At 45.8% G+C, this 22,785-nt stretch overlaps 1 protein-coding gene and 1 long non-coding RNA gene across 2 annotated transcripts in view; both read left to right on the top strand.

Annotated features, from left to right (window-relative positions):
• Positions 1-22,785, top strand: part of RLIG1 (RNA 5'-phosphate and 3'-OH ligase 1) — a 202,751-nt gene that overhangs the window by 13,850 nt on the left and 166,116 nt on the right. The gene's annotated exons all lie outside the window — the stretch shown is intronic.
• On the top strand, positions 21,916-22,357 carry LOC144772299 (uncharacterized). Its single transcript, XR_013599712.1, has 3 exons — positions 21,916-22,000; positions 22,114-22,206; positions 22,311-22,357. It is a non-coding gene; the product is annotated as an uncharacterized LOC144772299 (long non-coding RNA).

The raw sequence follows: 22,785 nt of genomic DNA, 5'->3' as shown, positions 1-22,785 counted from the left end.
CTTTGGCACCAGCCTCAGCTAGCTTTTTAAAAATAAAATTGGGGGGGGGAGTGGGAGCTTGGCGGTGGGTTGTCTTTCAAAAGTGCCTCCTAGGTACTTCTCGGCACGAGGCCCCACCCCCTCCTCACACTGTGTGAGATTGTTCTTCAAGTTGGCAGGTATGAGTCTGTCTTCTCTGTCAGAATATACTACTTACTCAGAGTCCTAGTTTTCCTCGTCACAGCACTCACAGATTGAGCTGCAGCTCCGTGTAGAACAGATCTACACTTATTTTAAAAAAAACATGCTACTGGTACCTCCTAACCCGAAGTTGTGATGAAAAGGAGGGCCATAGTAGATGATCTTTCTGTAATAATCAAGAATTGTTTTTCAAAATCAAATTTATTTTACCTCTCCAACAATTTCCAAATGGAGAGGAGGGTGGGAAAGTAGGACTATTAGAAGGAAGACTATGATTCGGAGTAATGAAAATTAACAGTAAGTAATCTGAGCTTTACCTTCTTCGCCTATCTTCCTTGTCATAGTGCTCACGTGTTGAGTGCATCCCCAAGCCATGTTAAAAATTGTTTCCGAAAATGCACGCAGCACACATAACTGCTTGTGCAAATTTATTGCATAAAACCAGAAACTAATTGTGCTGCAGACAACACAGCGGAACCAAAAGAAGACACTCCCTCCCCCATTTTCAATTTGTAGTGTGAAATGAAAGTATTTGTGAAGGACCATGTTGATGCGGCACATATATCCTTTAGAAAAGCTCCTTTAACAGCTGCCCACAAAGCAGATATACTCCTAGTGAACCAACCCTGAATAAAAGAGTGAATAGAAATATTTAATTTTTGATAGGCCAAAAAATGGTCTGGTCATTCTCACCCGTCTAGTGAGAGTAGAAGTCAAAGGGCGGGTCCTTTATCATACCAAATTTGACAAACATGAAGTCTACAGTACGAACTAGGGCTGCTTTTTGAAGATAAATAGACAAAGCCATATGTACATCCAGAAGATGGTTCAAACATTCTTCATTAGAAGGACAAGGAAAAAACACTGATAAACCAGATCTTGGGATAAGAGGAAAGAAAATGAAACTTTGAGAAGGAAGGTTCCAGTCTTAGAACTACCTTGTCCTGAAAAAAAAACGCAAACAGGGTTCTATGGCTGGATAGGCCTTGAGGAAGTAGCCACAATGGAAACAAGCATTGGCATAGCCAAAAGGTCTCGCCTTTGGGACCTTATAAGTGTTTAGTTATGCAGCACAATATCCTTGGTGCAACAACATTGACTGTTGCATGGCTAAGCACTTATAAGGTCCCAAAGGCGAGACCTATTGGCTATGCCAATGCTTATTCATCAGAGAAACGGGTAGCAGTAAAACATGACTTTAGACCGGATGCCAAAGCGTTGTATCAATGGCATGTGCCATTTTACATTATCCTTGCAGGCATGTTTTGTGAGATGAAGGCCAAGTCAAGTGTGACATTGTGAAAAAGCTGTAAAAGGGGTCAGATGTCATCGCAGATTCATGAATACCAATGGCACGATTTACAGACCAAACCAGTTCTTCACTCAGCAAGTCCTTGTAGTGTCTCTGTGAGGTATTATGCAAATAGATTACATAATTTGCATTTCACATTCACTTCCTGATTACCATTTAACAGCCTTTATGATTTTAATAACTTGTGGAGTAGACACCTCGCCATTAGGTTTGTATGGGAGTGTATATAACGTTGTCAGTGAGTGCTTTGTTATTATAATCTTTTGTAAGGGAGTAGTCATTTTAGTCCTATGCTGGGAGTGGCTACCAAACCAGAGTCCTACTTCTAAGTTTGTGGTTATCGTGATCTGGTCACACTTAAACATAATATATGAACAACATATAACAGGGTCGGCAAACGGTGGTCAATAAAATAAAAACAGTCCTTGCCAGATTTTCAGCGTACCCTTCTGATAAAGTTGCATAAAATGAATTTAATTTGGGGGCACATACGTCACTGACATGCAAGCATTGCTCAGCAATAGGCATTCAACTTTGTTCGAAGAGACGACAAATATACTTATCGGTGTACGTGCTGCACGCTCTTTATCTCACGCTATTCAGGGGTTTTTAGTTTTTGTTTCCATACACTACAGAAAAACTGGAAAAAGAATAAAACAAGCGGGCGCTCGCGCTGCAATTTAAAACAAGCCCGGGAGCTGTGCGCACATGCACGCAAGCTGTAGGCCGGCAATGTAGCATTTTTTGAAAGCCCTTACTAAAAGTCTCGCCAGGACAGCACATGCGCTGGGTCAGGAGAGACCTAAAAAATGGGCCTCATTATGATGTCAAGCAGAAAGCCATCTGACAGCTTGTTGGGGACTTTCCCCCTGAAATCAGAGGTTTCCGTCCGACCGCCGAGTTATGATACTGGCGGTCGGAGGGAATTCAGCTCTGCTTCTGACCCGCTCACGGTGCCCGTCAGGACATTGGTCGGACAGATAATCCCCAAATGATGGCGATGCCTCCTCAGGCACTGCCGTCTGGATTAAGATGTCCGTTTCTGACAGCCTTTCAATGTCGGCCTTTCCAACAAGGAAAGGTTGTCGGAAAGTAATTTTGGTGGGCCCTAGCAGGGCCCCCATCCCCTGTGGCCTCCGCTTTGAGGCCTGGGGGCACCTGTATGCCCGCCACACGGTGCATGGATGTTATTAAAGTGTATTTTTTCTATTGCGGCTTGTGGTGCAGCACAAGCAACATTAGAAAAAATAGACTTTCTGAATGCCCTGAAGGCAGTCGCTTCGTAATAATGGCAGCGGTACCGCTGACTCTATATCAGACGGTCCTGTTTCTGATAGGCCCCTTTGTTTCAAGACTTTTAGTGAAACTGACTCTAATGGTTCAAATGGGGAACACTGAAGAGCAGCCAAAACCCGTGGTAGATTCCAGGAGCGAACCAGAGTCGGAACCACAGGTCATTTGAGGAAAAAAACTTCTTAACAGCCCTGAGGCTATAGAGTCAAATGCTTCAATAGAATCGCCCTTTATGGCCCTGATCGCTGCCCATTGGCTACACAATATAGACACTGATAACCCTCCCAGAAATGCATCTATCTAGATTCAGGGAATCCTTCCTTGCATGAAGAAGCAACCATTTTTCTTGAAACATACCAAGTGTTGAAATGTCTCCAGTGTCCCTCATATGGCTTGAAAGTACTGAGATTTCTCAAACTCATGAAAGAAAGAGCTACAGCAGGAAAACAACCTAAAGCTTCTAATCTTTGCCTTGCAGTCGCCAAACTGCAACAGAAAGTCAACAGAATCCTCCCTGAAAGTACTGGGTGTCTCGGGGGACATGGAGGGATCGGGAGAATCCAAGGTGATCCCACCACCAGTTGGCAAAGAATGAGTAATCAATGACGGCAGGACCAGTGAGGATCCACGAGGACGACTTCCACTCAATAGTACTTGATAGTGGAAAATACGTTTTCTCTGTTGCGCAAACGGGATGAGGGTGAAATGAATGGAAGAGCCCTGGGCCCCCTGAAAGTCATTGCATCCACTGCCCAAGATTGCAGATATGGCAGAGGGAACAGCATTTTGGAAGAATAGTATTCTGAGGAGTGGCAAAACAATCTAACCAAGACTCCCGCGTATTCCTTTGAATCGTCTAAAAAATCTGGGGACAAAGTCTCATGGATAGAGAGAACGGGAAGGAGCAACTCTTATTGTCCTCCTGGGCATTCTCCTTGGAAGATAAACTGATGTTAAATACATTGCTGTCTCCTCTGCCCAGATCTCAGAACCATTGTGATTCCTGGATGGTTTACATATGCTCTTGTCACCTGATTGTCCATGTGGACTCTCACTGCCTGGTTCTTGAGGAAAGGGGCAAAGGGAGAAAGGCTTTGTATACTGTTAGCAGCTCCTTCCACGTGGAAGAGTTGGACTATTCCTCCTTGGAGCATAGACCTTGCTCTGACTGATCCCTTATCTTTGGTTCCCAGACTGCTGGCATCTGTAGTCCCTGTGATCGGAAGGGGAGCGGCTAGCAAAACTCTCCTGTTGAGACTGGAAATGTTCAGCCACCATGGCAATGTGACCACTTTCTCTGGAGAGATCAGAACCATGATGTTGTAGACCTTTGAGCCAGGATCCCAGTGGGCAGAAAGTAATTCACCAGATGATATACATGCAAATGAGCACTCCGTCCATCATCCCCTTTGGTTTTGCTTTGTTCGCCCTAAGTTGGTAGGGTATGCCCAGACGTGGTTCTCTTGCTCACTTTGCCACTGGATTTTAGCTAGCCTGGCTGATGACGGCTGATTAGCCAGAAACCCGTCCCAGAATGCTTTTTTCCGGTCCAGAGAAGACGTGGATTGGCAGTTCGGGCTGGAGTGTTCCCATGAGGCACAGGGTCAGACTGATTTGCATATGGCCATGTCTAAACTGGGTTGGCGGAGTGAGCTAAAGAATGATGATGGATTAAAACCAGATCAGTTAACTGGGGGTGAGTGCTTGCAATGTTCAACACTCCGTCCATCATCCCTTTTGGTTTTGCTATATCCAATGAACAGGCAGCCATCTTCCTCTTTTGTTGCTGCTCAAGCACAGGATAAGTACTTTCATATCATTCGTTCTTATGAAAGTGGTATGTTTTGATGTGGTATGAATTTAAATATAAATGTGAAAGTCAGCCTTTTGGTATGTGTTCAAAAAGTGAGCTAGAGGAATTTTATTCTGGTTAAGATAAGTGATATATTTGATGAAAAGAGAAATATTAGAGTTTTAAATCGTAGATTGTGAAATTTGTAGTTTAATCAAGTAGGAAGAAGCGGGGTAAGCGTCGCTTTGTTGGATAGTTCATTTCTGTTAAATAAAGGAAAAAAAGGGTAGTTATACAGTTTGGCGGTTACCGTTGGATGTTTAAACGTACGTGCTCCGTGCGCGTGGCAGTTCCACGGCATAGGGCATCTTACATGCAGGAGCGAGAGCAGTAGCGCTTAAGCTCTCGTGACTCCGGCGTTCTGGAGCCGCGGGAGGGGAGCTTCAAAGGAGAGAAGATCTTGTAGCGCCACCATATTCACGTAGCATGAGACAGCCATTTTGAGAGATTGGGATAAGTCCCATATGGATGAATGTAGTTTTAGGCGGCCATATTTAGGGGAACAATTGACCCGGTCTGTCGGAATTAAGTCAGTTTCTGACAGACTTTGGTCGGAGGTTCAGTGACAGGTCGTGTTTTTGTCAAGGGAGGAGAATATTAGTTAGTGAGCTTAAATTATCATATTTAAACAAGTTTTTATTAAGGAAGTTTGGTTGTTGAGTGTGATTTGAATATTAGTTTCGGAGTTTTTTGTGAAAATATTTCAGTGTGGTTAAGGGAGATATATAGAGATTTGTGGTGCACTATATTTATAAAAGCTTAAAATGGAAAATACTGAGGCAAATTTGGAAGAGAAGGAAAGTCTATATGGAGAAGATGTTTGGGGAGATGACAGTTCCTCTGGACAAAAAGATTGAGAGTAGTTTGGAAAAAGTATGAGGAAAAAAGAGATCCGACAAAAGTCTGGAGAAGGAGATAGCTTCTGGAAAACCGAAGAAATAGATATTCTCGCAGGGGTGTCTGGCCAGGGTATGAAAAAGCATTAGCAATAACTGACTTTTTCCATCAGGGCTTCTATGTAACAACAAAATATAACCAGAATAGCGGAGGAGGGGGTAATTATTTGGGGTACACCCCATAGTAGGAACAAAACTAAAGTGATTTTTGTAATACGAACATGGCATCAAAGGATCACATTATTCGTACAAGTAGCGTGCAAGAGTGCATGTTGCTTTTTCTTATCGTAAATCTCTCTTAGCATAATGAAAATTCCCTTTCCTTTTTTAGACAATGTCCTAAAAAGGAAAAAAGAAATTGCGGTTCCATAACTATGGATTGGCATCTGTGTGACATATTTTTTTATTTTTTTATTTTTATTTTAAACCTTTATTTGCACTTTAGCATTTTACACAGCTATAGGCCTACAACCCAGGGGGCTGGCCGCGACATTATTAAATCAAGTATAAATCAACAGGAGAGTGACGCCTATCGGCCGCCAAGCTTGGTGTTCGGCTAAGTCGCAACGTAATGAAGGTGCAGAAGTCGCAGCAGCATGCTGATCTAGTTCGGTTCGGTTTTCTTTTTTTATAACATTAAACAACATAACCATGAAAAAGAAAAGCACATTTAGGTCGTCAGTAAACTAAGTATTTAGCACCAACTGTGTCTGGTAGTGCACCCGTTAAGGAAAGCGGTGTCAACACTCCTAATAACGGCCGAGGCCGCGATGTCTATGCCTGTGTGCGGTCACGTGTGTCTGGTCCTACTGGGGCTTTGCATTGTCTGTCCCATCTACTTTCTACCCGCCGATTCTCAATTCCTCCCTCCCTGCCCGTGGCACCTCACTCCCCGCTCCCACTTCTAGGTTCCCTTAATCGTCTCCCTCGTCATCATCTGATGTTAGTGCGTCCTCCTCCGGTAAGAGTTCACAAATCTCCCCCCTGTATATGTTCCAAGGGGTCCATATCTTGTTCCATTTCCTTGGACAAGCCCGGCCTGCATATACCGCCCTTTCTGTAATCATCACCCTGTCCATATTCATACACCATTGCGTTTTTGTCGGCACCTCTGTCGCTGCCCATTTTTTCGCTATGTCCCGTTTTGCGATTATCATGCCTAGGGTGACCCATTGCTGTCTGTGCCTGGACAAATCGTTGGGTCCCCATTCATTTAGTAAGCATTTTCGTGGCTCCGGGACCAACGAGGTCCCCACCGTCTGTGATATCGTGCGCATTATCCGCCTCCAGTATTCGTGAATGCCTGGGCAGTCCCATATCGTGTGGAAGAACGTGCCCTCCTCACCACATCCACGAAGACAGTAAGGGTGCTGAGCACGGTGTATGAGGTGTAGCATCGTTCTGGTATAGTACACCCTGTGTAGAATTTTTAATTGTACCAGTCGGAATTTAGCAGAGATGCCGACCTCCTTAGGCGACGCCAGTGCCGCATTCCAGTCTTACTCGTCCATAGCTTCTACGTCTCCTTCCCATTTGTCCTTCAGTGTATGCATGGGGTCTGGCAAGTTATTAAGTAACTTGCGGTAGACGAGGAAAGTCGCCCGTTCCGGCATGAAGTCCGTAAGAAGGCGATCCTCAAGTGGCGAAGCCTCTGGGACGTCCGTCTCGGGAGGGAATGGCCGTAAGTAATGCGTGCCGAATCTGGACATACAGGAACAATTCTCGAGTTCCCAGTTCGTATTGCTCCCTCAGCTGCTCAAAGGGGACCACCGTGCCTCTTTCCCATAAGTCTCCCACCGTAGATATCCCTATGGTATCCCAATGTGAGAAACCCTTGCTATTTCGCAGGCCTCCCAGTACCCAAGAGTCCCACAGTGAGGTGAGTTTGGTTAATCTTCCTTTCCATCCCAGGGCTGTCTGCGCTGTGTGCCACTGTAATGCGGTAAGTTTCGTGGAACCCACCAGTTTGCGTACCTTTCGTTGGTCGTATAGTGGGGCTATTAAAGTGTTGGTGCCTAACTGCGCCCTGTCTGCTTGGAATGCCGGGTCGCTCTGGGGAGCATGCAGCCACTGATTTATGGGCTTCATCTGCGCCGGCCTGTAATACAGTTTCAAATTAGGCAGTGCGATCCCCCCGTCATACCTATGCATTTTAACCTGTGCTATGCGTGACGGACGATTACTCCACAGAAGACCAGCCACTAACGCTGATACTTTCCTGAAGTATCCTGGTTCCACCGGGTACGGCGTATTTTCTAGAATGTATAAAAAACGGGGCAGCGACATCATCTTATAGAGTGCTGCTTTACCCAGCATCGTTAGGGGCAGCCCTGCCCAATACGCAACGTCCTGTTTAAGCCGCTCCAAGGGCGGCATCAAATTCTTCCGGGCAAATTCTAACGGATCCATGGTGACATGGACTCCCAAATATTTAAAGGAGGAGCCGGCTACCTTCAAGGGGCAGTCTGCGTTTAACGCAGGAATTGGGCCCCTCAAGACATACAGTTCCGATTTAGTCCAATTCAGCGTGTATCCCGAGACTTTCCCGAGTTCATCACAGAGGGCCAATAGCGCTGGAACACTACGCTCCGGATCTGTCATGTACACCAGCATATCGTCCGCGTATAGTGAGAGGCGGTCTTCCCGCCCCTCTGCCCAGGATATCCCTTTCAGCAGTGGAGTGGACTGTATCAGGTTCGCTAAAGGTTCCAAGGCGATTGCGAAGAGCAACGGCGACAGAGAGCAGCCTTGGCGGGTGCCTCTTTTCAACGGGAATGTTCGCGAAATGTGGCCATTTGCTACCACATGTGCCACTGGTTTGGCGTAGAGCAGCCTGACCCATGCTATGAACTTGGGTCCGAAACCCATACGTGTCAGGACCTCGAATAGATAATTCCACTCCACCAAATCGAAAGCCATCTTCGCATCAAGTGCCAATATGACCGCCGGTTCGGGGATCGAGTCCGCCCTCGCCAACACTCCGTGTACTCTGCGTAAATTCATTGCCGTGTTTCTATGCGGCATGAACCCGGATTGATCGGGACGTATAAGGTCAGGCGGGTGTGCCATCAACCGGGTAGCTAGGAGTTTGGCCAGTATTTTAACTTCTGCGTTAAGCAGAGAGATAGGGCGGTAGGAAGTGCACTCTTCCGTTGGCTTCCCAGGTTTAGGGATTGCGACGATAGTCGCCACTCTTTGGTCATGAGGAAGTTCGCCCTTCCCCAAGCAGTCCGGGTACATAGCAAGTAAGTATTCGCTCAGTCTCTCCGACGTGGCTTGGTACCATTCTATCGGGATACCGTTCGGCCCAAGCGCCTTACCGGGCTTTAACGCTCGTATGGCCCTCCTGTATTTCTTCCGTAGTTATGTCAGTGTCCAATTCCGCCGACCTCTCCGGCTGTAGCGTTAGCGTTTGGATAGAGTCTAGTGCCGCCCTGGCCATGTCAGCAGATACCCCCCCGTCTGGTGTATACACCTCCTCGAAGTGGTCCGCAAGTGTCTCCACTATTAGTTCGGGGCTTGTGTGAACCACCCCTCGTCTGTCTTTTACTCGTTGGATACCTCTGGAGCTCCCTCCCTTTTTATCTAGCCAGGCCAGCATCCTACCTGCCGTGTCCCCTATATCGTAGATTCTGTGTTGTGTGTCAGTAATTTGTCCCCTCACCTGATGACGTAAATGTTCCGTGAATCTTAAAAGACAGGGATGTCCCCGCGAGAGAGCAGTCTTAGACTGAGTTTCACACCTGGTTCTTAAATTCTAGGGTGAACATTTCATTCTAAAATAAAAGTATTTACGAAGCATGCCTTTAATATGGCGGGAGAGGTAAAGTTACAATGATTTGTACTCAACTTCTATAAGTGTATGGTAAGACCAACTACTTGCTTATATCACTAAAGATGCCAAATACAGAAGGAGATGATTGTTATATACCCTTGTTCAAACTGAAGTTATTACGTATTCCCCACCATGAGTACAATATTTGGTTGTTAAACAAAAAGAATAAACAAGACCCAATGACAATAATGTAAAAGATAAAAATGCAATAAAAATTTTTTTTCACACCATGAGTTACTCTGTCAAACATTTATTGTATATACACATTGTTAAAAATTTCATTGTTACACAGTATAAAAACTTTTTCAAAAACATTTAATACATTTGAATGAACACAGTTAAAAAACAAAGAATCACAGGTCGACGCGGCGTTTCGGTTTCTTGGATTAGTACCTTCTTCAGGACAGATTCTACATCAAATTTAAAAATTTAAAAAGACAGAGTTACTGTAAGTTGCATTGGTGCAGTCTATTAAGTTTTCACAAGTTTATGATTAATCACAATTGTGGTTACTCCAATTACTCTTTAGGCATCTCTAGTACAAACACACATCTATTTTACCACAGTGTTTTTAGTTTACACACTATTACTATTATAAAAATTGAGTTGTGCGAACATATTAACCATATTCTTTCTGCCCATACACTTTGATCAAAGTGTATGGGCAGAAAGAATATGGTTAATATGTTCGCACAACTCAATGTTTCCAAGGGGCAAATAATGTTTAAATAAGACATTTTATAATAGTAATAGTGTGTAAACTAAAAACACTGTGGTAAAATAGATGTGTGTTTGTACTAGAGATGCCTAAAGAGTAATTGGAGTAACCACAATTGTGATTAATCATAAACTTGTGAAAACTTAATAGACTGCACCAATGCAACTTACAGTAACTCTGTCTTTTTAAATTTTTAAATTTGATGTAGAATCTGTCCTGAAGAAGGTACTAATCCAAGAAACCGAAACGCCGCGTCGACCTGTGATTCTTTGTTTTTTAACTGTGTTCATTCAAATGTATTAAATGTTTTTGAAAAAGTTTTTATACTGTGTAACAATGAAATTTTTAACAATGTGTATATACAATAAATGTTTGACAGAGTAACTCATGGTGTGAAAAAAAATTTTTATTGCATTTTTATCTTTTACATTATTGTCATTGGGTCTTGTTTATTCTTTTTGTTTAACAACCAAATATTGTACTCATGGTGGGGAATACGTAATAACTTCAGTTTGAACAAGGGTATATAACAATCATCTCCTTCTGTATTTGGCATCTTTAGTGATATAAGCAAGTAGTTGGTCTTACCATACACTTATAGAAGTTGAGTACAAATCATTGTAACTTTACCTCTCCCGCCATATTAAAGGCATGCTTCGTAAATACTTTTATTTTAGAATGAAATGTTCACCCTAGAATTTAAGAACCAGGTGTGAAACTCAGTCTAAGACTGCTCTCTCGCGGGGACATCCCTGTCTTTTAAGATTCATTATCCCCCCAGTCCCCTATAAGCCTGTGCGGGGTCCTCCTTTACTTTTTAACGTAAATGTTCCGTGTACAGTTGTTGTTGGATGTGTAGGGCATGGGACGTGTCGGGCCCAGGGTGTGCTTCGTGCGCTACTGTCGCATCCCCCAGCGCCAGTTCCAGACCAGCTAGTTCAGTCGCTTTTTCCCGTTTGTGACCCGTGATCGAAACTATGGCCTGGCCCCTAAGCACCGTCTTATATGCCTCCCACAAAATTGCTGCGGAAGGCACCGACCTTGCATTCTCCGCAAAATAGTGTGTTGTTGCCGTCTTGAGTGCTTTCCTGACCTTGGGGACCTTAAGGTATGCAGCCTGTATGGGATAAATTCGTCTACGTGATTTTTCTTGGGTGAAGATCGTCAGGGTGACCGGTGAATGGTCCGATATGTCTCTAGGGTGGATGTCTATGGTATCTACGTGTTGCATGCCATCCCCCAATGCCAGGAAATAGTAAATCCTCGATAAACTGTTGTGTACAGTGGAATGGAAGGTATATTGCTTCTCTTGAGGGTGCGCATGCCGCCACACATCCACCAGACCCATAGCAGTTAGGAATCGCTGAAAGCGGGAGGGACCTCCCGTCGGGGTCACCATTGGGAATTTGTCCGGTAGGATGTCTATTGTGGCGTTGAAGTCTCCCCCAAGTATAACATCTCCCTCTGGTAGGGTTAAAAAGAAATCACCTAGTGCCGGTAACATGACCGAGTGAAGCGCCGGGGGGACGTATACTGAAACCACATTGATGAGTCGCCCCTCCCACTGTCCCTGCAGTGCTGCAAAGCATCCCTGTCCGTCAACCTTTGTGCCCATTGGTATGAATTGTGAGGATTTCTTAAGTAGAATACCGGTTCCCCTGGACCCAGAGGTGAATTCGGAATGTACTACCATTTTATAACCTCTCCTGTCTAGGGCCTTGGTTGCCCCTCCCAGTAGGTGAGTCTCCTGGAGGAGTGCCAAGGTTGGCCCTTGTCTTTTCAATGCAGTAAGCACCAGTCCGCGCTTTACCTTATCCCCCAGCCCTCTTACGTTCCATGTCAGCATGCGGAGTGGTGCGCCCTGCTTCCTTGGCTCCTCTCCCTCTATGCTACATACTGTGCAATCGGCCATCGATCATCTTGAGGTGTAATGTATGAGTGTCTTGCCCTGCGGCACATGCGCATCTCCCTTCTCCGCCATTCAAACATTGTGACCCTGTGTTTGGTATTGTCAAGTTTCCGAGTGCGCGCCTGTCGCACCTTTCGGCCCAGGTACATCATTTCTTCCTGTCTTTCAAGCAGCTCAACGGTAAAGCATTACGTCTAGACCTTACATGTGGATTTCTAACAACTACTAAACACCCCCCCCTATCTCCCCTCTCCCACCCCCTCCCTGCCTCCCTGCTTAACGGACCTTCAACTGCCCGCCTCCCCAACTGAGCAGAGCGTTTGACCCTTCCCAAAACCAGAGTACTTGCGTGTCGGGGGAGAGTGTCTCCCCAGGCAGGCGGCATCCCTGCGCTCTTCCGGGCGACCCAGTCCAGCGCCCAACCGCGACTGCTAAGCAATTAGTACAATTAGGGAATGACAGCATCCATTATCGCCCCGGGTGTTCCGATTTATTCTCCTCCATCGACTGCAGTTAGTTCTTGTATCGCTGACCTTCCTGCGCCCCCTCTGCCTGATGTCTGCGACCCGGTCCGGCTGCCGTCGCGGTGTCCGTGGTTCGTTCTATGCGTCCTGCGTGGAGGTCCTGTGGTGCGCCACCCCTCGAGCCAGTCCCTGGCGGCATCAGGGGTGTCGAAGAACCAGACTTTTTTATCAGCGACTACCCGAAGTTGGGCTGGAAACAGCATTGAGTAGGGCAGTTCTTTTTCTCGCAGTGTCTTTTTAACCTCGAGAAACGTTCTCCTTCTCCGTGACACTTCCGCCGTGTAGTCCGGGAAAACGGATACCTTGGAGTTTTGAATTTGGATGGCCGGCGCCACTCTGGCTGCTTGCAAAATGGCGTCCCGTTCACGATAATTGAAGAGTCTTGCTAGAATTGGCCTCGGTGGGGCCCCCGGCTTCGGCTGTCCTCCTGGTACTCTATGGGCCCTTTCCACAGAGAAGAAGAGTGAGAGTCCTTTCGGATCAAGCTGTTTTTTGATCAGATCCTCCACGTAGAGGTCCATGGCTCCTGTGGTTTCCGACTCCGGCACTCCCAGTATTCGGACGTTGTTCCGCCGGGAGCACCCTTCCTGATCGTCCAGCTTCTCTCTAAGCGATTTATTGTCAGCCTGCATTTTCTCCATTTGGATTTGTAGCTCGGACACATCTTCCACTAAGGATTTAGTGACAACCTCGACTTGTTTCACCCTTTCATTCATCTTTTGTAGATCCGTGCGTTAAGGGTTACTCCCGTCGCTGTCGCCCCCACCGTCGCCTGCACTTGAGCCAGGGCGCTGAGCACATCTTCCAGCGTGGCTTTCTTTGTCCCGTCGCTCTCTGTCGTTTTCCCCACAGACTTGCGTTGTTCTGACAGAGGGGGAGTCTTCTTTTCATAGGCGAATTTATCAAGCTTGGCTTGCGTGGAGTTATGCTTTGGCCCTCTGCCCGCCATGGCTATGACCTAGGAGTCTTCTCGCCACTGTTTGGATGCAGTGCTGTTGTCTGGTCCTCGCGTACCCCCCCTTAAGTGGTGGGTGCCAAGCTCAGGTCCAATTGTGCTCGCGTTGTACCATCCGGCGCAGCCGCGGCCAATGTCTGTTCTGATTAGGGCCCCTCCAGTGGGTTCCCTTACCGGGGCGGCTACTTCCCTGTATGGTGTATGTGCCGTGATGCACCAAGCCCACTACTCTTCAGCGGCGCCCGCGGAGCTCTAGCTCTGCTGGCTAAAGGAGGATGTGTGAAGGTCCACCACCACTGTGCCCATTGAGTTGCCCACTCAAACAGATGTGTGGGCCAGTCCCTGGAGTCTGTAGACACGCTACTCCGCACCTCCTCTGTAGGCACTATCGGACCTGCCCTACGTGGTATCCCGCGGCCACTTGCCGCCGCCGTTGCCCAGATAGAGGGGGGGGGTTCCGTCTGTACTCGCTGTGCGTGCCAGGTATTGCGATGTTCGTTGCGCACAGGCTATGTTGTGCAGGCGCTGTGACCAGGCATTGAATGGGGGGTATGTACCAAGCGCTTAGCCACCATGCCCCACGATCCTCCGCTCTGACCCCCGCAGCCTCACCAATGCAGGTGTCTGGCGTGTGACTTCGAAGGGTATTCTACCAGGGATGTCTCCGTTTTTTAAAATGGCGGCGCCATCACTTTTGTCGCGCCGTCCGCTCCTGCGCCCCTCCGCCGTCTCCCGTAGTATAGTGCCGCAGCTCTATCTCTCTCAGACCTCGCTGGTGGTTCGTGAGGCTCCCCAGGCTTTTTGCGATGTTCCCCGATCTTTCCCCTCCCGTCGGCCACTTCCGGTATTTGGTGCCCGCCAAGGCCGCACTTCCGCCCGGGCACCGCTTCTGCTACAGTCCGCTGCTCGCCGGAGGGGACTAGGCCCCGTCAATCGCGCCTTCTCCTCGTTAGTTTCCGTGCGTCGCTGCTCCCAAATTGCTCCTCCGGTTGCCGCTTGGTCACAAGTCCCGGGCCACTTCTTCCGAGCAGATTATTGTACGGATGTGTGTACGGAGTGGTGCGGGATGCCGCCTTACACCGGGAGCCTCTCTAGATTTGCTGCCGCCATCATCGGCTGTCAGCCACGCCCCGTGTGTGACATACTTTTAAAAGAAATAACTAACAAGAGAATTAATTATCGAGCTTTCAATAGGTAAAATCACACACCATATATATGAAGTTACCCTTTTTTTGATACAAACAAACACTGGCAATAACAACTTTTTGTTGTCCATTATGCTAGCTACAGTGACTACTTCAGCAGTGGCATACATTATCAAAAGCCATCCTGAATCAAATGGGAATTTAAAAAAGAATTCAACGGCTAATGAGAGGATACTTTAGTTAAAGGATAACATAGTGCCCTAAGGTAACACCTCACATAACTCAATGAGTGTTCTCATCTCAGATACTATTAAAGAGATTTAATAATCGCCGTTTGCTGTCCAACTTGTTGTTATAGTGACCGCATTTGCTGAAACGATAACCGATAAAAGCTAGCCTTTGCCAGAAGGGAAACCAGAGAGAAAGAGGAACATCTGAGAGCCCACATGTATATTTGAAAACAAGCAGGACAAAAACCAAGGGGTTAGTCATAATCATAGCAATAAAAAGTGTGGGTTATAAGGAGCAACAGACTTGAGTTTTTGTTTGGGCTATTAGGAAATAAAGATCCCCCAAATAGGTAGGCCCTATCTCTGTCTGCTGTGCACAGAAATGTTAGCTTAATCTAGAGAGTTTTTCCTTTTTTCTTTTTTCCTTTGTGTCAATTCAATTTTTTATATTTCATACTCTGCAACACAGTGAATAGTTACACTTTCAACACTATCATTTTGCATGAACAACTGTATAGCAGGAGTAGTTAATTAATAAAAAATCTTTTTATAAAGAAAAATCTTTTTTAGGGCATTATGAATGACATGCATCCCTCTCTAATTTTTAGATCCCCTACCTTACCTCTGCTGCATTTAAATTCGTAAGAGTAAGCGGTCCTGAATAAAGTGGTTCAAACAGTTCACCATCGAAACGTGCGTTGGTCTGGTTTTTTCCAGCAGGCTGCATAACCATGGATATTTAAGAAGATATTTTCACCATGAGTTCTGATTTGCAAGCCAATTTGGAGCTGGAAATTGATGACTGTATTGTGATGTGTGTATGAGTTTGTTTGGTATGCTTTGATTGTATGTGAGGTTGGTACAAATGTGAATTTGGTAAGGGGATATTTATGCACTGTTTTGGATAATTTGTTAATATTTATTGCATTATTTATCTTACATCTGTTTATTGATCACAGGTATGATCATGCCTTTTTGAATTTTTGCATATACAGATTACAAGAGATAATGACTGTTTCACTATTTATGAAACGTTATTACAAGAACAAATGAAAAAAAGAGGTAAAAGAAATAAAATAAAAATATCTTTTCTAAGAAGAAAGTAAGGTACACATCCTTTGTAAGACTATTTGTTGTATTTCACATTACAGAGGGAAAATAGCCCAATAGAGCCAGGTTTGGCCAAAGTAAAACAGTAGGTGGTCGAGTGGGAGGTGCCTATATTTGCAGTGTTTGTTTCCCCTTTTCTCCCAGACCACGCAATCTTGATCAAGGGATACCTTTGTTCTAGGATTGAACCTTACTGAGCGCAGCCTTTAGCTATATTAATAGCATGTAAAATACAAGCGAGCGCTATGCTAAACAAAGCGCGGCGGCCGTGTAAATAAAACGTATGTGCACTATGTCCGTGTACCTTCTATGGTCTGCAAAGAAAGTTGAGTGATAAAACATTAAGGATCTCGCCTGTGTACCTAGTAACAAATTACATTTTTTAACAAGTAGTACCCAAAGGAAAGTTGCACCCAAAGGAAACACCTACAGCGTAAGTTAAGTGTTGTTGGCCGGTGCTACCGATGGGGAAAAAAACTGAAATGCAGTGTCGAGAGCAGCACCAATAAGGAGCCACAAAATACAAGTGATGCAGGAGTGAACCAATTCAAGCAGAAGGCGGGATTACACTCCCGATAGAGTGATTACTGCAGATCTTGCAGACAACGCATGCGCGCTGATGCTCAACCTAATAATTGAGTGTTTTTGCATGATTTAATGATTTATCTGCAAATAGATCTTTTAAATGCATATGTAGAGGTTACAGAGAATGGGGCACTCACTGGTGGCAATCGTTAGGTAAAATATAACGAAACCTCTAAGGCTTCATGACCCCCCCCCCCCGCTGGACCTCTGTGCCATAGAGCACAGCAGGAAGCACCTGGTGTAACTGGGTTCCAATGATGAATGTGTCCGAAGCCTGGAAGCAGGGCTTAGGGGAGGGCATAATCTGCAAGCTGCCAGCCGGCTGGAAAAGCCAGGAGCCAGGTGCACTACCTACGGTGGTGTCCAAGAGCACACGTGAAGCACAGCTAGCTATTGCAGAGCTTCAGTGCAAACTTACCAAGGGCCTGCGCCTGCCTTCAAAGCGTGTCAGCACTTGAGGGTGGAAAGGAGTGAAGCATGGCTGATTCAAATGGACGTATATCCTGATCAGTAAGGTGATTGTGGAAAGACCAGGTGTCAGAAATGGGATTTCTGGTTGGCTAAGGTTTGCACCAAAGCCAGGCAGAAACTACCACTTTAGTCTGAAAAAGGGAGTTACACTCCTAAAATAACCCCTGCTCACCCCCTTGGTAGCTTGGCACGAGCAGTCAGGCTTATCTTAGAGGCAGTGTGTAAAGCATTTGCATAAGACTAACAGTAATACGATGTAAGCACTACAAATGGACAACACACCTGTTTAGAAAAATATCCAATATTTTTATATACTTAAAACAAGAACAAATACGATAAAAATCCACAATACTGTACTTTAAAAATAGTTGTTCACCAGATGTCTTTAAATGGCAAAAAAAACATTGAAAACACAGTTCGTACGAGTCGGTATCTCGGTCCGAGTCTACTGCGATGCTGAAAACAACTCTCACAGTTCTAGCTGACTGCGTCGGTACGGACCAGCAACAGCGGGACAGGCTCGATAACAGTACCTTTCTTAGTGCGGCTCACTCAGGGGTGCGAGTTGGTCTTGGCATCCGCCGCGGTTACGATGCAAAAGTGGAAGCAGTGCACGGTGCGGTGTCCCTCAATGCAGTTCGAGCAACGGCTCGGTGACGATCGTCCAGACTGCGTCGGTGAGACCAAGGCAGGCGGTGCAGGGCGGGCGGTGCTCGATGTGGTGCTGGCAAGTTGCGATGCAGGTGACAGAGCCGGTCGTGGCGTCCGTCGCGGTTACGGTGCAAAGTGGAAACGGAGACCAAGGCAGGCGGTGCAGGGCGGGACGGTGCTTGATGCGGTGCTGGCAAGTTGCAATGCAGCGACCGAGCCGGTTGGCGGGAATCGGTTCAGGCCGAGCCAGACAGCTGTGCGTGGCGAGGCAGTCACGGGTGTCGTTCCAGCGGCAACCGTGTCGGTGAGACCAGGCCAGCGAAGTGAAGCGAGGCAGTGCTGGTTGCGGTGCCTCTCAATGCGGTGCAGGCAGCGGCTCGTTGACGATCGTGAAGACGGCGTTGGTGAGACCAAGGCGTGAAGTGCAGGGCGAGTCGGTGCAGCCTGTGGGGCCTTCAGCGGTTCCAGGAGCGGTACCCAGAGGTTGGTGAAGTCTTTGCAGTCTCTGAGACTTCTTAACAGGAGGCCAGCTCAGTTCCAGGCCCTTGGAGATACTCAGCACAAGTAGAGAAAGTTCAGTCCAGTCCTTTCACTGCCCAAGGCAGAAGCAGCAGCTGCAGGCCAACCCTCAAAGCAACAACACAGCAAATGGGCAGTATTCCTCCTGGCAGCTCTTCTTCTTGCCAGGTTCCGTGATTCCAGCTTGTTCTAAAGTCTTGGGGTCAGGGCCCCAATATTTATACCAGTAATTCCTTTGTCCTCTGAAGGCAGAGGGGCCTGGACCTTGTTCAAACCAGTTTGGGGTGCATTCTGCCAGGGTGCACCTTCTTCCTTTGTCAGTGTGGTCCAGGGTCCTCAGATGCCAGGGTGCACCTTCTTCCTTTGTCAGTGTGAGCCAGGGTCCTCAGATGCACCACAGGAGGTGGAGCCTGCATTGTGGAAGGGGAGCCCAGCCCTGTTCAGGCCCAGGTGCTACTCCTCCCACCCATCTATGTGTAGATGTGCCTATTCAGCCCTGCTGACTCATCCTGTCTCCCCTAACCCCAGTCACTCACAAACCAGACAGCAAATACACAAGCAAGCAGAGGCCGGCTGGATGGTTAGGTCAGAAAATACCTCTTTCCAAAAGTGATATTTTCAAACACAGAATGCATTTTATCATTCTGAGTTCAGGCATACTAAACTCAAATTTCTACAATGTTCCCTGGGTCAGTTAGGATCATAGGGTGTAATGATCAAACTGCCCATTCTGGCCTATGGAGAACGGGTAGCCTTGCAATAGTGAAAAACGAAGTAGACTACAATTTAGGACATGCCATACACATCAGGGCATGTCCTACTTTCACATACAATGCACCCTGCCCATGGGGGTACGTTGGGCCTATCATAGGGGGTGGCTCACATGTAGAAAAGGGAAGGTTTAGGGACTTGCAAGTCGACATGGCAGCCCCAGGCTACACACAGGCTCTGCAATGGCAGGCCAGAGTAACACTTTACAGGCTGTTCGCATTGGGTGGCACAATCCAGTGCTGCAGCCCACCAACAGCATTTGATTTATAGGCCCTGGCACTCGCAGTGCACTTAACATGGGACTGACACATAAATAACATCCACCCTCGTTTGCTTACAATTTATTCTTTACCAAAAGTGCATAAAAGACTCGATAATCCACCGGGGAGACCAATTATCTCGGGTTGTGGTTCGATTCTCGAACCACTTTGTAAGTTCATCGATGTCTTTATTAAACCTATAGCAGAGAACACCGCATGTTACCGTAGAGATACCATGCAGGTGATAAAATTGGTAGATGGAAAAAATGTTTGATCCAACACATGAATTATTGGTGACAATGGATATTACATCATTGTATACCAATATCCCACAACATGCTGCACTCGAGGTAATTAGAAGGGTATTGGATGAAAGAGCCAGACCACATAGAGTGCCTACAAGTTTCATAATTGACCTGCTTGAAATTGCGATGAAGCGGAATTTCTTTATCTTTGATGGAGAATATTTTGTGCAGACAAATGGCGTGGCCATGGGGGCCAGCTTTGCCCCAAACTTGGCAATTATATATATATATGGACACGTATGAACATGATCTGGTACTTTGTGACAATAATCCATACAGAGATAGTATCCACTTGTGGCGTCGTTATATCGACGACGTACTTCTCATATGGAGAGGCACTAGAGAAGACCTGGGAGCTTTCTATAGTTGGTTGAATGGGAGGGATAGTAACATCCAATTCACTATGGAGTGCAGCAATCAAGCAATACATTTCCTTGACCTTACAATAAAAGAAGAAGGGAGCCTACATACAACTCTGTTTAGAAAATCAACAGAGAAGAATACCCTTTTGAGATACTCGAGTCATCAACCTCGCAACCTCAGGGATAATCTCCCTTATGGGCAATTCCTGAGGTTGCGAAGGAATTGTAGCCGTAAGATTGACTATTTTTCAGAATCTTCCATCTTGATGACTCGTTTGATTGATAGAGGTTACCCTAGAAGTCTGGTAAGGAAGGCACGAAAAAGAGCGTGGTTTTGCCATAGAGAAGCGCTACTAGAACTAAAAACAAGGGATGAGCTGGATGGGAGGAGAATGACATGTGTCACGACTTTTAACACCAGGAGTACAGAAATTAAGAAAATCATTAATAACCATTGGCATCTGGTTGCGGAGGAGACTGGACTGCCGGACCCCCAATGCATGCCTTCCAAAAGGGTAGGAGTGTAAAAGATTATGTAGTGCACTCCATGCTACAAAAGACAAATGTGGAAACTCAAACTTTTCTGTGGAATCTTCCACCTTTGGTGGGCCACTTTAAATGTGGTTCCTGTAAAGCTTGTTCCATGGCTGTAGAGACCAAAGTATGTACATACAACAATTACACCCACACCCTACAACATCATACTAATTGTAACACCATGGGGGTAATTTACGCCATCCTCTGCCCCTGTGGTTTTATCTATACAGGCCAGACAACGCAGAAGGCAAAAACTCGTATCCTGCAGCATTGCAGCAGGGTGCGCTGCAAGGTACAGGGGGCCCCCTTGGTGGATCATTTCGTCAAATTTAACCATCATCCAGAGAGTTTGCAGTGGTGGATAATTGAAAAAGTAACACAGAACCCCCGGGGAGGCAATTTTTCTAATGTCTTAAATACCAGAGAATGTAGATGGATGCATTCCTTTGATACCGTAAATAGGGGTTTAAATGAACATGAGGAAGTCATTAGACAAATGGCGTCCATTTATAATGGCTAATTGCTTTATCCTCCGGACCACTGATATAGACTGGATGAACAGCGCTGAATTTACATACACTCTTCATGGATATGTAGATTGGATGTATGTTTTTTCACATATTCCCTTACAGGTACTGAGAATTGTTTGATTACTTGTGATATATATGCCTTGATCCTATTGTATTATGTATCATTTGTACTGCTGTTGGGTATTTGCACATACATGTAGATATTCCGTGTACTTTTATGTAGTAAGGTTTTGTATAATTAATGTATTTGTCTTGTTGCTGTTTATTTTCTTGCACACAGATGTATAGTTTTTGATACACAGATTATTGTATGTACAAACCATTAATTGTGTTTGTGGAAATGAATCCTGACAAGGAGTAATGGCATATGGTTGATTCCATTTTGCTCAAATGAAAGCAATTTTAATAGTCTGCCACGTAGTGTGCTTGATTCACGCTTAGCAGTGTGCTGGCATGATAGCTCACCCCACATCCGTGAGGGATGATCGGTATTGAGCTTTTTCATATCACTTTTAAATAACTTTTTTTCTTGCCTGGATATTTTTGGTGCTATGTTCCATAGTTTACTCTGAGTATTAAAGAGCAGACGGAGTGCCTACCTCCTTAATTTTTAATAATACGGCCCCCTCTTTCTGACCCCGGCTCATGCAACGTGTAGTGTTTCTTCCATTACTACGCGGAAGAAGATGGCGGTTTCCGATTCATTTTGGACGTTGCCGGATTCCTTACAGCGCGTGAGTGTATGACGCGTATGGCTCTTGACTTTTCGCAAGACGCTGCTCATGGTTACCGTTTGAAATACCTTGCGGTGACACGGAACAACGAGGACATTTTTTGCGCATCAGGTAACCCTCACCCACTCTTCCTCTTTTGCCGACTATGTTCGGATATAGATAATTGTAACGACTGGCGTAATGGACCCAACTGACCGTTCTTTGATGCCGGTTTCATTTTGGTTTATTACAGGACCTTGGCCTGAGACATGATTCCTCCAATTGCATATGAGCAACAGCTCTCCCCTGCCTACCCTTGTATTGAATACAGGTCCGGGTGAGTGAGCTCTGTCAATTTTGTTGGTTATATATCTTCTATGGACCATCTGATGTGTGGCAATGACTAAATTTGGCCACATTTGCCCTCCCTCCCCTTTTTCTTTTGCTTAGAACAACGTGTGGGGAGCCTCGTTTTTCGTCTGTGGAATTATGTATTCATTTAGTAACTTATCATTGGAGAGACTTTGGACAAATCATTAATAGGTGAGTCCTGTTGTAAAATTGAGTTACCAATAGGTACTGACAGATACTGGATGATTGTGCCATGTGGAGATGGGCACTTAGCCTGTCTGTGTCTTGTTTTTTAGGTGGGCGGTCCAGTTTCATTGACGCGACCCCTTTTCCATTACCGATGGTAATGTACCCTACTTGATTACCAATTGGAATTTGATTTTAGTTTTTACTCATTGAGTGAGCCTTAATGTATCAATAATTACCTTTCAGGTACCCCTTCCCGGGTTTTCACCACCCCCCACCCCCTTCTGAACCCAGTCCTGAAGAAGACCCGCAGCAGAGGCCCGGAAATTCCCTTATTGCTTTAGGGTCGAAACGTCGACGGTTATGTCCCCTTGCTTTGAGGCCTAGACCTTATTTTTCCCTGCCCCTTGTCCTCAAATCATGTATATATAAATTGTATGGTTAGGCTCTCTTTTGTTAGTTCAACTGAAAAATTTGTTTTTTTTAGTTGTACATATTAATTACAATCTTGTTCTTTGAACTATTTTCCTTCTCATTTAACTTGAGCACCCACTTTCTCTTACTGCATTCTGCAGTTTTCTTTTA

This window comes from Lissotriton helveticus, chromosome 1_1, assembly GCF_964261635.1.
Source record: "Lissotriton helveticus chromosome 1_1, aLisHel1.1, whole genome shotgun sequence".
Taxonomy (NCBI): Eukaryota; Metazoa; Chordata; class Amphibia; order Caudata; family Salamandridae; genus Lissotriton; species Lissotriton helveticus.
This window is presented reverse-complemented; position numbering and strand designations above follow the sequence as displayed.